Source organism: Colletes latitarsis, chromosome 4, assembly GCF_051014445.1.
Source record: "Colletes latitarsis isolate SP2378_abdomen chromosome 4, iyColLati1, whole genome shotgun sequence".
NCBI lineage: Eukaryota > Metazoa > Arthropoda > Insecta > Hymenoptera > Colletidae > Colletes > Colletes latitarsis.
The window spans coordinates 37,665,910-37,683,994 of NC_135137.1; the positions used below are offsets into that span (position 1 = coordinate 37,665,910).

Below are 18,085 nucleotides of genomic sequence, written 5' to 3' on the forward strand. Positions count from 1 at the left end.
AGTTACCCAGGCAGATGAAAGGTCCTATCGTCCGCGTAATTGCTCGGTTAACGGAAAAGTCTCGACTGGTTTGCAATTAGAAAGCTAACGAGTAAGGTTGCCACCCTAGCTTTTTGATCGCTTCCTTCCTCGCGCAATCTCTCGTAATCTGTCCCTCGAGCCAGCTTCGCGTGACGCAACGCTTGACCGTCCCGTTCGAAAACTCGCAGAAAAGTCCACGATTTTTGACTGTTTCATTCTGGTACCATTTACTTTTCACTCGGTCTTTTCAGACACGGAAGCGTTAACGATAGCGTTAAAAGTTTCCGGTAATTTTGCGTTGGGTTTCGTAGCAAATTTTCGAACGAAGCGATCGATAGCAGCTAGACGACAGACTCATGGGCGGATTCTGCAATTAAACTATGCAAATGCAGGAATCGCGAAGCAACCGAATGCTCTCAGCGTGCTGACCGGTCCGCATAATCGACGGCAGAAACTTGCAACGAGATTATGGTTAATTAGCTGACCCTAGGACCGGGAGGTTATTACCGCTGTATGGAGTCACGTTTCTGAAAATAATCTCGAGCCAGAGGAGGGAGGAACTGTTAGAGGCGTAATCAGGACGAATGACCCTGTTGAAACTTCCATTTTTACATTCTACGTCGTATGTAATTTGTTCCTCGATTATGCGGCCGCGGTTGTTGCGCCGAGTCGGTGATAAAGTTCGGTATTAATCGGCTCCTTCTCAGCCTGCTGGGATTTAAACGTAGCCTCACCGATTATCGGTGTAATATCGATAAGATTGTTTACAAAATTACGGACGGGCAACATTTTATTCGAATAACGTGCATAGCATCCTCGGGGATCCGCGAACGGACGAACATTAAACGGCAGATTTCATGAAAGTAAAATTGATACACAGAACAAAATGACTTTTGATAGTTTTCTTTGGAAAGCAAGGAATACGATTCTATATTCCGATAATATTCGCAATTTTTGCTACGATGACTCGATTACTATTCAGTCACGTTGAAACCTAACGAATTGTTCATTTATTTAAAATAACGTTAACGAATTAATTATTTTTCCGTACTACGGACTATTCAAATGATTTTGCTCGCCATATATCGCCAAGTTCTTGTACGATCTCTCAACAAGATCGCGCAACTCGTTCGCGTAACTCGTTAGCGTTTATCTATGTAATTAAAATAGCGATCGTACTCGATCCACGTGTCGCGGTGGTTCTCAAATATCAGCACGTGTCGGCAGTTCGTATTTTTCGGTGATCGCGTAAATCTTCGACAAGATCGCGACGCGGGAAGCGTGACAATGTCGTGATGTCTCTTCTCGTCTCAGTTAATATTTTCGAAAGTGAAGCAAGAAAAAGGTCAGTTCGTGCTCGGCGGAGATCGTGTCGTTGGTCGCCAGCTCGTGCCTGTTTATTGAGAGCCGGCCTTTATAACCGTTAATTACCGCGGTTTGCACTCCTATTTCGTTCCCATTCTCCGTTCGCCGGTGCCCGTCTCTCTCTTCCTCGTTTATTACGAATATTTGCATGCATTGTGGGTCCCATAGTCCGGGACGCCGCTAATTAGTCCCCTAAATCGCGGACACATTAAGGTTCGTTTTATTCCCGCGGGTCAACGACGCTGACGATTAGTGAAATTGAATTTGAAATTGTACTCGATCGAATATTCTTCATCGGTTCCTTGCGAAATATTTCATTCTATGAAATAGAAAGTTAGGTTGTTTAATTACTTCCTGCTCTGTTCGGGATATCTCATTTATTACCCGTATGGAAATTTCTATTCAACTCGTGGAAAACTAATATCTTATACAATCAATTGAATAAGAACATCAGGTTATTAGTACTCACAGAGACATCTGTAGCAAAGACGAATTATGTAGAAAGTGTCACATGCTTTGAGATTTCGAGCGTAGAAATAATTTTGCTGTGAATTGACTTAAGTAAAAAGTACTTTTCTTAATAATTATCGTTCGATAAGGAGAACGTAGAATCAGGGTCTTTTATCTAAACAGTTTTTTACCTTTTATTCGTTATTCGAGATTGTTATTTACGTAAGAATATTGCTTTGTCACTCCGATTACGCGGCTGTCAAGTTTCTCGAACATTTTTGCGCGATGATGTTGATGAAATTTTAATCAAAGTTACGATTTATGATTACGATTAAAATAATCACTGGCGACGAGCGCTTTAAACTTACGTGTCTTTTAATCTCTTACGATAAATGAAACTTAAATTTTCGAATAACTGTGGCATTTAACGCGTTACATAATTTTTTAAATTTGAGTATGTTGACACGCAGATTATTGATCATCTTCTATCAATCGTCGATTTTTATCGCTTTCGATTTGTCGTAGCTTATTGGATGAACTTACGCCTAATTGTACGCGGTGGTTTACTGTTTCGAACTATCTACTCGCTCGATTATATTTGGCAGTTTGAAATGACGTTATACATCAGACGCGTCCCTAGATAGTACCGAATTATGTTAGCGCCGCGCGTCGAACGTCTCTGCGCGTTTGCCTCTGTTGGCTACTAGAGAACGTCGGCTACTAAATCCACAACCGGGTCACTCTGCGGACGTAATACCAGAGTTAACAGATTTAATCATAGAACGGTAAATGGAGCATCGCGCTGTGTTAGGAATTCCATTCTCTTCACTCTCTCTTTAGCTTCGTTCAGACTTCGAGTGTCCGTGAAATATTACGGACTCTCGACGGATTTTCAAACTTTTCTGCATCTTGAAATCTTGTTTAACCCGGCTATTCGGTCCCTTTGCTGTCGCGTTCAGATTAGTGGCTCAAATCTTGCACGACACAGCTTTTCAAGAAATAAGTCCCATACGGGACAAATGCGTGCTCCATACTGTATTTTCGTATCCGATGGTACTCGGCAAATACGCCTGTTGATCTTTGAGTTACGAAAACAAACCGTGGAAGAACAAATACATTTTTTCGATGGGTAAATTTCTTATCTAAATAAAAATTTCCAACAACGAATGAAAGGTAAACAGCGTTTGATCCGTTTATTTGTTCAATAAAGATTACGGTTTGACTTAAAAAAAGGAACTCGAGCATATGAAATCTTATCCCAACAAGTAACTGTTCCCAGTGGTATAAACGTTGAGAATGAATCGTTGTTCGATGGTTTTATTTGTCATTTGTTATCAGAATGAAATTTCGCAGATCTCCGTGGCACGATAACGGAGTGCACGTGTCCTGTACCGCGTTGAACGTGTTAATCTTTCGCAGGAAGATTAATGGGTCTTCGGTTGTAGTTCAGGTCCCGAATGATCTCGATAAACGATCTCCCCGTTGGAAAAGATAAATGCCTCTGCTCGCTGTCGAGAGGTAAACAAAAGCACGGCGAGTCGAAGCTCTCCCGGAGCAGAGACCCCCAGAAATAGGATAAACGAGGGGAACGCGAATCTCGCGGGGCATGTGGGGGTTCTAATTTTATTCACGGGTGGGTTGACTCTCTCGATTCCACCCGACAACACGGTCGCGTCTAAAACCGTCTTTCGCACAGAAGCGTGACTGCGCGCCACGGTGTTCAAATGCGTCCGGAAGTTGGCGCTTTTCCCGCTGGACATCCGTAGCGCGATAGTCGATACGATTAGTCGAAGCTCGTCGCTGAACTAGCGACTCTCGAACCTCGAGAACGTTTCCTCGACTATCGGTACACCAGGTTTCCTGGCTTATCGACCACCGCACCTCCGCGACCGTCGGCAAGCCAGCGATAGCGGAGTCGTTCGTTATCAAAGGGGTTATCACTATGGCGCGGAACCTTTGATCTAGTTCCACAAAAGGGACCGCCGCGATAAGGCGCTCGATTAACATTTTGACTAAATTCACCAAATCTACGAAGCATCGTCGTATTTGCCCTCCATTTTCAGGCAAAACGGCGTCCTGGATCCACATAGTTTCGTATCCAATTGAATACACATAGGGGTCAACGCGTTAACTCTTCCAACACGGTCCTGCTGCAGTTTTTTATAAATTACAGTGTTTATCAACACCTTATAAATATTTTAAATTATTTAAAACTTTTCTGCCTCTCTGATCACAATTACTTGTACACATATTTACACAGTTGGTTGACCGTGCACTTGTGGAGTTTCCACGGATGATTCACTTGCACGTACGGAACTTAAAATGAAGTACTGCAGCCTTTACGATACAACGATCTTCTCATAAATTTCTCCAGGCATTAAAATAGATACGTATCGACTACCGGAAGAAGCTAAGCGACATAAACGGACGCAGATACGGACTTTGGCCACGGTCAGGCCTATCTACTTACTATGTATTTACGATGTATGAAATCGATGTTTTGATGTCTAAAGAAATTTACGACCGTGCTGTATAGCGTAGGCTACAGTAAGAGTTCGAAGAGATGATGCGGCACGTGCTTCGACAATGCCGGTTGCATCACCGGAAGTTGAATGTAGGGCAGTGCAAACCGTCGCACGAGGCATCTGTCAGATTCCAATAGTGTTACATCTTTATCTCTTACGAGTTTTAATTTTCGACGAGCACTCGCGAAAAGAAGGTCGAAACGTTTCAAAATTGGACACGATAATATCGAAACGACTCTCGGGTGACTTCGATGCGTGGAATTAAGAACGAACCGAAGATCCAGCCGCCATCGTATTATAATCAAGCATGAATCTAGTTAACGATCATTAGATCGTCTAAATTTCAACGAGACATTGTTACCGAATCATTTCGAACGGAGCAACGAACGGAATCATTCCAAAGGACAGGCACCATCCAACTAGTCCGTTTATTATTTCAACCAAGGAAAATGGTTCTCGAGTATGAATGCTGCGGGTCTTAATTACACACGATTCCAACGACTTCTCGACGATATCTGCGGAAGATCTTGAGGGGTTATAAAGTGTTTCATTAATTTTGCCAGAATCGGGGCCTCGCGCGTTAATTACACGACCGTGACATATTCCCCGCGGGTGCAAAGTACGCACGCGAGTATTCGATGTGATGCTAATTGCAGGGAACGGCGGTCGGTCAGGACTTTTTTAACCGTAGCGGTTTTTCCAGCCGGTTTACGATTGACACGCGTCCACGAACGATTCAATTAAATTTCCCCGTGGGAGGATGCAGTCGGTCGATTTGCCACCGTATTATCAACAAACACGGGATACGACGTGTTCCTCCTCTCGCGTCACGTTCTGTTGGTTCCGTTATGATCGACAAACTCCGAAATGAAACGGGGCGTAGGACTGTTATTTGTTCGACGGAAATCTTGTTTGTAATCTTTGTGCAACATCTGTCGAGTTCAACTTTTGCCGCTGGTTCGTGACAGGCGAGCTCAGATTTTATCCAACCTCGCTCGGCAGAATTTTATAGATCGTAGATTCAAAATCGATGTAGTAGCAATGATTTATTATCGTGCTAAGTAGGTTTATAGCACGGAACTTTCATTGTCTGAACTAACTCGACGTGATTTTCAATTTCCGTTCTGTTTCACCGACGGATATTGAAAATCCTATCGATACAATCACACTGTTATTATAATTCTCGACTACGAGGATTTCGAATAATCGAAACAATGCTTGTTTATAACCGTTCGTCGAAGACTAAATGTCGTCATCGAGTGGGCAAATGGTCCACGTTTCTTCTTTGTCCACTTGCGGCCGATACGGATGCTTCATTGCTAATTGAGTCCTCATTACATGACTTCGCGATTATTTTATTGACCGCGCAATAAAAGTAATCGGTTGCTTCATCCAATCAGTCCTGCACAAAGAAGACTCGGATGTTTTTTCAGAGCTTCCGCAAGACCAATAGAAGCGACTGCGAAAGATGTTTTTACCACGATGCAAATTTATATTTTAAATAAAAACGAATGAGATACATAAATTGAATCTTGTCTTTTCTCTGTTGAGTCACGGTTTTACGTAACTTTTACATCTCCGCGTAGCACGATCGATCACGCGATCGGTGTAACGCGGAAATGCTCCTCCAAAAATCAGATAATCGGCCATGATTTCTAATTGCACGATTCTGCTAGCATTTAAACGGAGAATTTTGTCGAAAGATGAAGACATCCCGATAGTGCCGGCGCGAAAAAAAAAAGAGTAAAAGGGATTGGCATTTACGATCACGCTTTCACCAGGATTCTGGTATTTGCAGACGCGGTACGAACGGTGAAAATAGCAGTTGTACCGTTTGACATTTATGCGTTTCGTCCTAATAAGCGTAACGCAATAAATATTCGCCACCGATGGAAATAAATTGCAAAACGTACGCGTCTCTGGCACCGATTCTCGTACGCGAAAGTCATTATGAAATCATTCGTAACCATGAAACAATTATCTATCGTGGGATCGCGATCGTATCTTTAATTTTCCCGTCTCGTTTCTCGCGAATTCCGCATTTTGGCGTCGATTGTCGCGAACACTGCCTACTATTAGCGAGCAGAAATAGATTTGGCTCGAACCGCCTCGAAGAGCACTTGTTAGGCCCGCCACGTTCTTCCTATTCCGTCAGCGTTCAAAAATATATGAAAATCGGTACACGTACCATTTCGCGCGCTCGAACGAGGTTTCTGCAGCAGCACGAACTTCCTGGCGAAAACATAATTTTTTTTAATGCTCTTTGGGACACATTGCACGCAGGATTTGTCGACTCTTAATTTCATATACGTTCGTTACTTGAAGAAAATTACGGCTCAATTATGTAGAAACTACGGACGCAGGAACTCCCAGTACTCTGTTCCGTCTATCCTAACAGCTTGAGGAAGTATTTAATTAATACTCTCGTGTAGATTTATATTCCGGTAAACAGATAGTTAATAGTTCGTATTGACAATTCGGGGTATCGAACGTGGTTAAATTATATTTTTGTGATTCTTTCGAGCTATAATTGGGTAACTTCTCGTAGATAACAAGGATGTATCAAACTTGGGCCTTTATTGCCAGGAAAGTTTTCTAACGAAGCCTCTCGTAGTATAATGGAGGAAGCTACCGAACGTATCGACTGGTCGGATCAGCCGAACAATGGGTTGTGTATTGTTCAGCAAAGCTGGTCTACTATCGTAGTCCACCAAAGGCTTATGGCAGCGTTAGAAGTTCTGACGGATAGGATGAACAGCATTTTGCCACGAGTAATGCGAGCGTGGGCGCGACTGAAGACCGACAGTAGAAAGGGATCTTGGGAACATTCGTGGACAGATACTGTTAGGCACCCTCCTATGGTCGCAGAACCATTCCCTCGAATCAGACTTCCGGAAACGGGGCAATAGAGATCGGAACAAGGAGCGAGAGAGTCAGCGAAATAAGCTATTTTTAATGAGCGATCGTTTGGCGGTCTACATAGGATAGTATAACGCGAACCACTTAAAAGTAGCTTTACATCAGCCATGGCAAACTCATCTTGGCCCGAGGTCTGATTCCCACTTTGCTACCACGTATTTAGAATTACTCGATGACAGACAATGGTGTTTTAAAGGCAATTTTTCAGTTGCTACATTAATCGGAAAAATTCAAGAATAAACGTTGACTTGAGTTCATAATAGAGGCAAGGCAATTCTAAATACGTAGTCGTGGCTTCACTTAACAAATTTAAACGGATAATTGGATGAAATTAAATTAGGATAAAGCAGTTGAATATAATAAGGAGCTGAACTCGTGTGTATTGTAATATCAGAATAATTTGGGGTAGTTATTAGTGGCTACTGGCGGTCAAGGCTGTTCGAACGTTGGCCAATCGAGGATTGAATCAAGGTCTGAAACGCTCGATCGTCGAGGTGGCAGACAGAGGCGGTAATTATCGTTCTGGTGTGAAGTAATTAAGACGTAGGTATCATTCGAGTGTCAGTATTCCCTGGATTATCCATCTCGAAGTACAACGCTAGCGACGCTTTCTTTCGACTTGTTCGCGCGGTGCATGACAGCCGTCTTTAGAAAACGTGAAACATGTTTCGATGTTGCATGAATTTCATGCGTGCTGGAAAAAGCGACTTTCTCCCGGCGTAGCACGATCATTAAGAATAACGATACAGGTCTGTTTTTCTATTCGTGTCATTAATAACGTATGCAATGGTTTCGGCACTCGACCAAACTAGACGTTAATCGTCTCTTTTAATCACTGCGTTACTCGACGCTGCTCGATTACGTTGGAACGCCATCGTGACTCTTGCCTCCCTCGTCGTTCATCTTTGGCCTCACCCCGATTCCGGTGATCCACGCAATCGCGAACGCTGGATCTTTCGATTACGAGAAAGCGAATTCTTTTTCCCAAATCGATGTCCTCCTTTCGAGTTTAATCATCCTTTCACCTTAAACGTTTATCTTCGAAGTTAACCCCGTCTGCCCTTTGGTTCTATATGGCATCGCCAATTTTAAATCCCATAATTTCGCATGCAAACTTGCTAATGAACCCATTTACCATCGTTCACAACTTAAGTCGTTTCTGCTACAGCGAGTCATTAGTTGCTTCATTATATCATTTGAAAATAGGATCTCGGTGAAGTGGCTTAACTTAATCGCTTAGAAATATGCACTATAATTATTTGAGTAAAGAACACAATTATTTTACACGATTTAAATAATTCGTACGAGTCACGGAATAGATTAAACGAACCCAATTTTGTTTTCGTACCGGTTGAAACGGATCTCGTCCCCTTTCAGTCAAGTTCCAGTATTTCGCCGCCATTAATCTGGCTGACACGTTTTGTGCTCGTTAAAAAAGATCCGGCAGCGTTTACCTCAAAGAAATCGCGGAGTTTTCGAGGTATTAAGGTGTCCCAGAAAATATCGCACGTTTCACAACTTCAATTTATTAAATTATAATTGCGATAAAAAATAGGCTCGAGCACGATGATGTATGATCAATCTGAAAGAATATTCCGTTCTTTAAGATCCAGACTATACGGCTGGGTGAATTATATTTCTGCTTTTAATGCTCGGTTTAAAAATAACAATAACTTTAGATTTTAAGATTATTTCTCGGTTTCAAAGTTCCATGCTCTCCGTCGTTTCGTACAGTGTCAGAATTTAGGGAGACTAGGGAACACTCGTAAAGTCGCTTCGTCTATGCGGAAAGAAGAATTTGAATTATTATTCCGTTCGTGGACGGTGCGCGAAGCGCGAACGTGCCAAGGGTTCGAAATAATCTCCCCGCGATTCTGGCGATCGAACTAGTTATTGTTTACCCGGGGCAGAAGGAGCAGCTCGCGACGATCCATCGTCCCGAAGTTTTGCAATAAATTTCGTCCGGTCGGGAGCCTGTGCATCTTTCGCGATAAGTATGACAAAAGTTAGAGCTGTCGGACGCGAGCGCGCGCTGAATTTCTTCTCGCGGGGTTGCACGCCTCGCGGACTCGAGTCCGTAAATCACTCGCCCGGAGATCGTAATCGATCGATAGCGGGAGCCTTTAGATGGAACAAATTGACCCACTTAACGATCGACCCGTTTCAGCGATACCGATCGCGAGGAAACGCGGGGTTCCACGACTAGGCGAGGGAATAATCCGTTTTATTAAGACATCGCTCGTTTATATTACGCTAGTTTACCTGGGATTCAGTCGCCTCTGTCGGGCAAGATGCAGGCTGTTTAGGAGAGTAAATGGAAAGTTTAAACGCGTATGAATTTGCAAACTGTCGAGGTGGGTGAAGAAAACTGTAGATCAAACTCTCGAACGACGCAGTCCTAGAAAAGTACAATTCAAGAGTTGTTAAACTTTGACTATTGTATTAGTCGAGAAGTTGTTGGTTTCTGTCGGAGTAGTTTCCGTCGAAATTCGACTCTTATCGCGAGCACGTCGGGGAAGTTCTCTCTGTTCCGGTCAGCAATTCGGACGGCACGTTTGACGGGCCGCGTTCTCATCGAGCCGAAACGACAGTAATAACGACAGTCTCTAAGTAAACCGTCATAACGAACCCTCCAGTGCCACGCGTGACGAGTGTCATGAGGCGGAATCGGGTCAGTCCTCCGGTGCAATCACGGAACGAATCGAACCAGAGAGGGAACGACAGCAAAAAGATTGATCCCCCTTTTCTCGATCGTTTGCACAGTATTTTCGTTCGAGATTCGATCTATTTAAGAGACTCGAGGAATTTTAAGCCCGTGGCACGCGCAATCGATAACAGCTCGGTATTCTTACGCGTCCTCGTGTTCCGATCTGTTAATTGCACATGCGCCACGAGAGCCTTCGAGATGGGTCACGGTTCCCATACGTGCCTTGTAATTGTACGGTTCTCCTTTAGGCGCCACGAATCGACGAACTAAATCAGGGTCGGTTACATTCAGAGGCCGCCCGTGATACGATTAACACACAAATTCCGAGCAGAAACTTTGAATTTCGTCGTTACGCGAGTGACTTCGGCACTAATCACGTCCGGAAAGTTTGTTAACGTGCCGCTGGAGGGAAGGATTCGAAGGAGGGCACGCGACAAGCCGATCGATTCCGAGGAAACTTTACTCGATCTTGACACGTTCCATTATTTAGGATCTACGAAGCCTTATCGTACGTTCTATCACGGTTCGCGCAATTAATTTGACAAATTATAGAATTTTTGGCATTTAAACATCAACCACGAGCGTGAATCGCGCCGTTTTCTCTGCGTTTCGAATTCCGCGTACGCGTTCCAATTAAATTTTCATTCGTCCCGATCCAGCTACCAGCGTTGTAATCCGTTTTCGTTACTCGACGGATTCACGTGTTCCATACGCGTGACGCACGCAGCTCTGATCCAGTGGTTTTTTACGATCAGGGCCGAAACAAGCTGAAACCAAACGCGTCGGCACAGTCGTGCAGGTAAATAATGCAAATTACATGCAAATTTTACAAATAGGCGATTCAGACGGAAATTATTCTTGTAGATATATTTGTATAATCGTAAACATCCTAGTCATTTTCACTATTCAGAGCCTGTGTGTGCTTGGTAAATGAATTTGTTCAACGAACTACGGATAAGTACACTGGCGCTTCGGATGTTTTCTAGCAATTTTTCGCGATGCGTTTAGCTACTTGCAGTCGCGACTGTACATTTCACAGTCTGAACAGCGTACGCTTCTCTGGTTGTTTAACGGGCGAACAAAGATAGGCTATAGATGTCCGTATCTCGGTTGGGACGATAAAACAGTGTTACATTGCGGCAACTTTCGAAACCGTCTAATTAGTTACACTTTCAGCGAGCACCGTAACTAGGGCGGTGCAGCATAGACAACTGCACAGGGCACGGGATTCCGAAGGGGGTGTGCAGTTGGCACGTGCGGGGAAACAGAATCTTATTCCGCTTAGATCCGATTGCATCTCACGTATGAAAACAGCGCGATAGAGTCTACGTCCTATACGGGACGATTTTAGAAACTGGGACGAGGTCCGTTTTCAGCGGAAACACTGACAGAGGACGAAGTTGAACGAGTTAGCGCGTTCTTAGACCCATCTAATGTAATTCTTCTTATCTGTCTTTCGCGTGGGTGTTTCTCAAACTTTACTGGCGATCTAGGTCACCCATTCCGGAGACAAAACAGTGTGTCAAACGTACGGTAATTGGAAAAGAACATTTTATCGCGATTGGTGCGTTTAGATGGGAATTTAATGTATTGGATCGTTTGGAAAATTCCTGGCGAAATTTGGGCAACGTTCGAACGTATATTCTCAAGAGCCACGCTAACGTCATTTGCCAGAAACGCTACGAAAATTTTTGAACAACCCAATATTTCAATTCGCTGAATTCAGAGGGGAACGTAAAACAAAGTTTTCGATATCTCCGCAACGATACAAATAATGAAATAATTGGATGAAAATAATCAAACCCCTGCAGAAGTTCCCACGATAAATGGGACCGGAGATAACAACGTTTCGAAGTTTCGTTGGAAGAGTGGAAAAATCGCGTGAAAATATTTTATATTTGTTCCTTCGTCGAATATGATTTTTACGCTTTTTAAAAAAATCATTTCACTTCTTTCTCTGAACTCGTTTTCACGGAACGAAGTACATACAATCCATACATAAATACACTCGTTAACGCAATAAAATATTTACTTCCAATTATTGCACTGGTACTTTAACGATACCCGACTATGCTTTAATAGAATGAAACTCGAAAGATAACACGAACAAGTTTTTATTCTACGAGTCATTTTTATTCGCAGAAGCATCGATGAGTCAGGTACGCAGGAATGTAACGGCGGTGTGCGCTTACGTGAGCGTGCGTTTAGACGATTAGCTTATTTTATAATTTCAAATTACGTTTAAAGAATATTTTGTGTTTTCTATTATCAGAAAGAAATTGTACCTGGTTGGCCGTATCAATCTTTTCAATCGTCGATTGCGTTCGAACCGATCCAGCGCATCGAAGTGGCACGACGAACGTGACTAAAACCTCCCATCTATTTCTACTCCTGTAATCAAGTGAATCACGTCGAATAATAATACTCTTTATTCGACGCATCAATAGACTCGCGCAATCGACTTATTTCCGAGTCGATTCATCCAATGGTCCGACAACAATCGACTCTACCTCCGATTCATCCTACGTCGGGATGATTCACGAAGATCGGAAATTGGGCTAACAGCGTCACAGTGGGACGCTATTCGTATCCACCTAGCACCGAATCCCGCTTTATCAGACTTACGAACGCGTGTGCTTGCAACCGTTACCATGGACAAAGAACCTTTACGACACCCTTGGGCGCCATGTTCCTCCGGGTCGCGTCTTACGAGAGAACATACGAGTCTTGACTGTTAACGACCAGTGTCGGCACCGTCGACCATTTTGTGCCCCTAGATGCAAGAAACTCCAGTGTCCGTTTAACATTAAACTTATTGCGACCGGTCAAAAGACGAAAGGAAAGAATCTTCAGTTTCCACTGTCTTAAAACAGTCTAAAAACGCGTATTAAAAATGTTAAAACTTTAGATGCGTGCAGTTCCGAAACTACTAGTGTTTTATTAATAATTGGACCACTGTTGGCGGCGGTGAAGCTTCCTCTTTAAAATGGCTTTTGGTTTTTGTCGATCCGACTTTCCGTTTTCGAGATATCGCAATTTATGTAAAAGGTAATTTTTCTTAATCCGACTCCCTCACTGTCCGTCGCGTGTACAATAGCCTATTAACGCGTATTAAAAATACTAAAACTTTAGACGCGTGCAGTTCCGAAACTACTAGTGTTTTATTAATAATTGGACCATTGTTGGCGGCGGTGAAGCTTCCTCTTTAAAATGGCTTTTAGTTTTTGACGATCGGACTTCCCGTTTCGGAGATATCGTAATTTATGTAAAAGGTAATTTTTCTTAATTCGACTATCTCTGTCTCCGTCTGACGCGTCGCGTTGGACCTCCTTGTCGCACGTTGACCCACTAACCGAGTGACCGAGTGACGTCACGTTTACTAGTTACTACGAGCACGTGCGGTCAACGACCTTGACAAGGCCGTAGTAAAAAAGTAAACAAACGCTTCGGACCCTTATATTTCCGGAACTAGCCACCGCATCGACTTGAAACTAAAATCCTCATATCTCCGGAACTAATAAAGCTATCGACTCGTTCGAACGCTCGTTTTAAAGGGCATTTCATCCCCTATCCGTTGACTATACCAACTACTATAATTTATGTCGTCTTCTATGTTTATTTTGCAATTTACTTTGATGCTATATACCTAAAAAAGTTTCAACAATTCCTATTGATTATACGATTGATATGCGATAAAACTGGATCATAAATTGTTTATTTAATTGAAAATGAGTATAGTAAAAGTATTGAATATTTTTGTACAGCTTCTTAGAATTCAATGCTTTAAGAAAACATATGCAACATAAAATAGAAGGATATCTTACGAATAAACTTCAAAACACAACTTTCTATACATATAGTGCAAAAATTATAAGTACGTTGCCTCGTAAAAGAGACTGGTCATGTGCCGGTAGGTTTCGTGTTAACGTACCGCTACCCGCGGGGCTAACGAATGGCCCTTCCTCGTCTAATTGTTGAACCGCTGCGCCACGATGCTCGAGACTCTCCCGGAGATGACAAACGGTGGCAGCAACGCGTATACAAGTTGCGACATTACAGTCTCTCTTTACGAGCAAGGTCCCGACCCCCGGTGGTACCGTTCGCGCGGAACAAGTGAACGTTCATCACGGACCCGTAGGATCGTTCGATCGTTCGATCGTTCGGCACGAGCAAGCATTGTTCCGCGACCTTGTGTTCTTTCGGTGCCGTTTTTCTGCGTAAACGGGATCGCAGGTGGATCCAAGATCCACGGGATACGGGGCTCGCTTTATCTGACCTTAAATCTTGGGGACCTCTTTCTTTTTCCGAGGCTTTTTATCTGATCGCTAGCATATTCTACTTCGTAGCCACGGTTCAAGGAGAAAGTCTCACCCGGTCGTTTGATCTACGTTTAAAATAAAACCGAGCTGGGGTATGTTTGCAGCGGACTTACATCTGCTTCATACCTTTTTGTGTACTTCGCTGTAAAATTTTTGCCATTTTCGAAATAGAAATCTGTCGAGTACAAGGAATTCGAACGATCATTGTAGTTAGGTCTGTTATAAACGGTTTAGCAACATCTTCGTAGGAATTTGAGACAGGAAATATAGAAATGGACATCCGGTGTCGACGCAAGGGCCGAGCGAAGCGAATAATAGATCGGCCAAGTGGGTCCTTCGCGTTACGACACGTTCTGTATGTTTGTGCATGGTAAAATTGGCTGTTATTTTCTTTTCGTGGACAATAGAGTGCGCGTAGAAACCGTGGTATTGTAGTAAGCGACAATGGGAGACGCGCAGCTAGCGAACTCGCGAGATAGGGATCAACGTTGTCGATAAAGTCGAATAGATTATCTTTATGATTCCCCGTAGTCGTAACAATACCTCTGTTCCGCGTTGTTAAGCATATTTCGCGGGTTACTGGGACGTATTGCGGTCGTAAAACCGGTCGCGATCGGGGCTTCCGTTGCGATTAGCTAGATTTCGCCTTGAATTGTAAAAATTACTCGCTTCGCGGCTCGTTTGCGCAACAAATTCGTTTCACCCGGAGGTGCAGCAGTCTCTGTTCCGTCGAACGATGCCAGCCTCGTTTTGCACTCTCGCGGCCCGAGGTTACCATGAATTTATGGAAACGCGGCCAGCGTCTCGTGAAGTGGTCAAAGCGAGCAACCATCTGGTGGAGCTCTTACCAAATCAAATTGCCCGCATACTCAAATTTCCCCTCTTTTTCGCAGGGGTATCTCCTTCGTAGCTCGTCACGGTTCCTGGATATTCGGCCTTTGTTTACGAGCATGCGATTTTTCTCGTAAAGATGAGCTTAACGGTGCATCGACAGAGCTAGATTGTTAGATACGGTGGAATCTCGTCTTCGATTCTTTATTATTAGTATTTTAAAAATAAATTTTATCGTATACACTTCCAACCAAAAAACATCGTTTAATAATGTACAACTGGTTGTATAGAATGGCTCTGAGCATTAATCCGTTTACATATTTCTTCATTGTGATGTACTTTCAAAGGATGCATAAAAGCAACGTCGAGGGACTGCATCTTGTGAGAACAATGGGGCGGAAGGTATAGAATTGTCTCATTAGATTCACGGGCGTGCAGTATCAAACTATATTCCGAGTGTAAGAATAATGCCCGTCAAGAATTAATAGAACTGGATCATCCTTAGAAGGCTTAACGTGTTCAACAAAATGTTTAAACCAGTTAGCGAAAATGTGCATCTGCATCCGAACAGAAGCGTGCGTCATATGGTTCCATAACGAGCGTCATTTTTTATGTTTTTTTCGAGGAGATACGACCATAAAATCCGCTATCTTTTGTATAAATTATCATAATAAAACTTCTTTTCCCGTTTTCCATTATAATTAAATACTTTTTCATAGTCTATTATTTACAATTCTGTTTATCAGTCCTTCCACCTTGTAGAAATAGAAAACAGGTCTCGAACAATACATCACGTGCCCCGACAAATTTATTCTTAATGCCATTCCCTTGCTCCGAGGACTCCAGTATATCAGGATATCTAAGTGCCTCTATGCTTGGAGGGTGAACGACCCCATTTTCTTAATCAAGCAAAGTGATTCATACAAAGCGTCCCCTTCTCAATCGACCTACCACATCGACGATTGCCTTGTTCCACGCTCAAAGCGTATGTTTCGCGTACATTTAGAAAGAAAATGCTGCTTCGATCTCTCCTACTTATCGTATCCATTTACGTCTCGACAAATACACTCCTCCGTGAGCGTTCGTTTGCAGTTTTCGCGGCATTGGAGGGTGAAAAATCCGTGGTAACGGAACGAAGACGAATTCGGGAACCTCCCTGGTCTCCCCAAAGACGCGTTCGCGGGTAAACAAAAATTTCCACAACAGTGTTCGAGGGTACGAGAAACGGATTGGTGACGTCGACGTCGTCGTATCGACCCTCCCGGTCGGGCACCGGCTGCCGTTACCCTGGCAACCCTCGCCCAATCCTTTTGCATAGCGTCGGTAAGAGGCAACGTTGTGTGCGACTAAGTGACGAGATTCTTCTTCGTTTTTTTCTTTTTGTAAGATACCCACCTTCTCTTCATTAGTGCTAGGACCGGTCGAGCACACTCGCGGTCGCAACTTCCGCCAGGTTTATCGCGACGCCGAGAACTGCGTGCTGCGCCTCGACTACTCCACGGTACGTTGGCTCTCGTGTCTTACCAACCGCTGGAAAACTTACACCGAACATCGTCGTTAGTTCCGTGGAAGGCTTTCGTCTCGAAACGAGCGATACCACTGTCCAGTCGCTTGGTTTCTGCCTAAGAATATCTAGAGATTTTGTTTAACTGATCGTGCTCCAGCGTTGGCTAACCCTGGATCATGTATCGCGTATCTTCTTACGATTAAAAGTATCAGAATTTCGTCGAAAAAGGAGAACCATGTTTACTTACGTTTATCAAGCACGATACGATAGGATGGTACGCGCGTGTCTGTCCAGTACTCGCCGTTTCTACTTGCGTCGACAAAATATGCTCTTAAACGCAATACAAATTTTATTACGAGGATCGAATCGACGTTAATTTAACAGCGAATAATAGCAGAAGTTCGACGTTACAAACTCCTGGTAACAAAGTGGTAGTTTAGATAAAGATAAAGTTCTGGGCGCGATATTGGAGGGTTGCAGCGCATTGTGGGGATGCAAGGGGGCGTAATGAGGTCTTCTTGGACGGTTTCCTGAATTTTGCATGCGACCGTGGCTAACGTGCTGCAGAGGATATGCAGGTGCGCGATGCAGAGACGATGCACGTGTCCGTAATTTGGGAAGCCGACGTTCTATCACCGAATCCTTTCAAAATTTGTCATTCACCCGAGCTCGCGATACGTCGACTACCATCGAGAGACAGAAAGATCTCTTTCTTCGGAAACGTATAGCAAGTTTGCACCATCGTATCCCGGGAACCAAACTATCCCCATTCTGTTTACACGAACTTTTCACGTGCATTAAAGTTCGTCCATTAAAGCTTGGAAGTTCATTGCGTAGCCTCCGATCTAGAGACTGCGACGATGAAACTGAGCAAGCTGTTACAAATAGCGTATCACGGTGAGTGTACACGTTCGCGTTGAACATTCATCGGTCCAGGTAACAGGAAAAGAATGTGTAATTCGAACCTGCTAATGAGTAATAACTCGACCGACTTCGCGAAGGACGAGCGATTATAAACACCGTTTCATGATAGCGGAGATGTTAACTATATTACCGAGCCAACGATGTTCGCATTATAATTACACGCACGTTAGTTAATTACAATCGTAGCATCTCCGAATTGGAACTCTCGCGGTACCGTTTCAGCCTACATTTTCGAGTTAGTCGAAGAGCGCCGAGCCGAGGCTGCATTCAGATATTTTAAATACATCCGTTAGCCTACTCCGAGCCTCGAATGGAAACTTATTTCCGTTTCCTCCGTTTTTAGGCTCGGTGCAGGTCGTCCGACCTACTCTAGCGATGGATAATAGCAAGTAGATCAGAGACTGATTCATTTTTAACTTATAGACGTGATATAGGACGAACAAAGGATAAACGCGCGAACGTCGTACGTTCGATAAAAATTACTTACACGCGCGAGCGATATTTTATCGGTGCTGTG

General features: G+C 43.6%; 1 protein-coding gene across 14 annotated transcripts in view; it reads left to right on the top strand.

The window, feature by feature from the left end:
* Positions 1–18,085, top strand: part of LOC143341438 (uncharacterized) — a 228,404-nt gene that overhangs the window by 43,946 nt on the left and 166,373 nt on the right. Inside the window, exon 1 of one of the 14 annotated variants that reach the window (XM_076764437.1) lies at positions 9,200–9,274. The exons of the other annotated variants lie outside the window; for them this stretch is intronic. The gene's annotated coding sequence lies outside the window, so the exon portion shown is untranslated. Of the gene's footprint in view, positions 1–9,199; positions 9,275–18,085 lie in introns of those variants that run through there. 14 annotated transcript variants of the gene reach the window in all.